The sequence below is a fragment of the Fragaria vesca genome, linkage group LG2, assembly GCF_000184155.1.
Source record: "Fragaria vesca subsp. vesca linkage group LG2, FraVesHawaii_1.0, whole genome shotgun sequence".
Classification (NCBI taxonomy): domain Eukaryota; kingdom Viridiplantae; phylum Streptophyta; class Magnoliopsida; order Rosales; family Rosaceae; genus Fragaria; species Fragaria vesca.
The window spans coordinates 5770957-5773035 of record NC_020492.1 but is presented as its reverse complement, the minus strand read 5'-3'; positions in this window follow the sequence as shown (position 1 = coordinate 5773035).

The window sequence follows — 2079 nt, the reverse complement described above, 5'->3', positions numbered from 1 at the left end:
TTATATTCGACAACATCAAGATACAATCAGAACAGTAAAGTGTGATCAACTTTTTGCCACTGTCTCAACAGGGGTAAAAAGCAGTTATGATGTGGGACAACGAATAATTCTTCCAAGTTCTCATACTGGTAGTCCTAGAGATATGCTTGATAATTATCATGACGCAATGGCAATTTGTCGACAATATGGTAATCCAGATCTATTCATAACTTTTACTTGCAACCTAAAATGGCTAGAAATTTTAAGATATTTTGAAAAAAATCCTGGGTACAAACAAGAGGATAGACCTGATATAATCTCACGAATTTTTGAAATTAAACTAAAAGACATGATTGCATATATTAAATCTGGTGAACCTTTTGGTCAAATTCGAGCACATGTACATACAGTTGAATTTCAAAAAAGAGGACTACCTCATTCCCATATGCTATTTTGGTTAAAAAACGATTTTAAATGTTACACACCAAATGATATAGATTCTATTATTTCAGCCGAACTACCAGATAAAAATGTCAATCCAATACTTTTTGATATAGTCAGTCAATCTATGATTCATGGACCATGTGGACATGCCAATCTAAAATCACCATGCATTCGTGATAAAAAGTGCACTAAATTTTTCCCTAAACCTTATAACAATAATACTACATTTGATGGAATTAGTGCTCCTATATATAGACGCCGTGATGATCGTACAAAATTTGTGACGAAAAAAGGAATTCAAATAGGAAATGAGTTTGTTGTACCTTATAATTCCAATTTGTTATTAAGATACAATGCTCATATCAATGTTGAATCATGTTCACAATCTATGTTAATCAAATATCTATTTAAATATATCAATAAAGGTCCAGATAGAGCTCGAATTTTAATATATGAAGAGAAACATGATGAAATTCAAAATTACCTTAATTGTCGATATCTAACACCCCATGAATCTGTATGGAGACTATTTGAATTTTCAATTCATTCTAGATATCCTGCAGTTCAACATTTGATTGTTCATTTACCTTCAGAACAAAATATTACTTTTAAAGAAACAGATACAATTGAATCTTTAATAAGCTATCGAGCAAATCAACACACTACACTTACTGGTTGGTTTATAGCAAACAAAAAATTCGATGAAGCAAAAGAATTGACTTACCCAGAATTTCCTACAAAATTTGTTTGGAACCAACAAAATAAAGAATGGACAAGGAGGAAACGTTATGAAACTATTGGTAGAATGGCTTATGTTAGTCCTATGCAAACTGAGAGATATTATTTACAAATGTTGTTAAATGTTCAAAAAGGCTGTCATGATTATAAGTCAATAAAAACTGTTAATGGCATCACATATTCTTCTTATCAAGAAGCATGTCGAGCGTTAGGATTATTGGGCGATGATAAAGAATGGATCGATGCATTAAGAACTGCCTCATATGTTACGACTGGATCTCAAATGCGACAATTATTTGCTACTATCATTTTATTTTGTAATGTTGCTGATCCTCAAAAATTGTTTGATATGCATTGGTCAAGCATGTGTGAAGATATTTTGCACAAGGCCCAATTGGAATTAAGAAATCCAAATCTAAATGTACCAGAACATGAGTTGAAAAATAAATTGTTATTTAATTAGAAAAAATACTCAATGTATCATCTAAATCACTGAAAAATTATCAATTATCAATGCCAAATTCAAATGAAATTTCACATTTTGAGAACAAATTATTGAGAGAAGAACTTAATTATGACCATGATCTATTAAGAGATCAACATGCAAATTTTGTTATTCAGTTGAACACCTGCCAGCGAAGAGTATATGATCATGTTATAAAAATAATTGAAGAAAAAAAACCTGCAACTCTTTTTGTTCATGGAAATGGAGGAACTGGAAAAACATTTTTATGGGCTACAATAATTAGTAAAATTAGATCAAAAGGAAAAATTGTGTTGGCTGTAGCTTCATCTGGTATTGCTTCATTATTACTTCCAAATGGTAGAACTGCACATTCGAGATTCAAGATTCCACTTGATATAGATAAACGGCCAACATTATCAATTGAGAAAGGGACTAATCTTGCCAATCTTTTG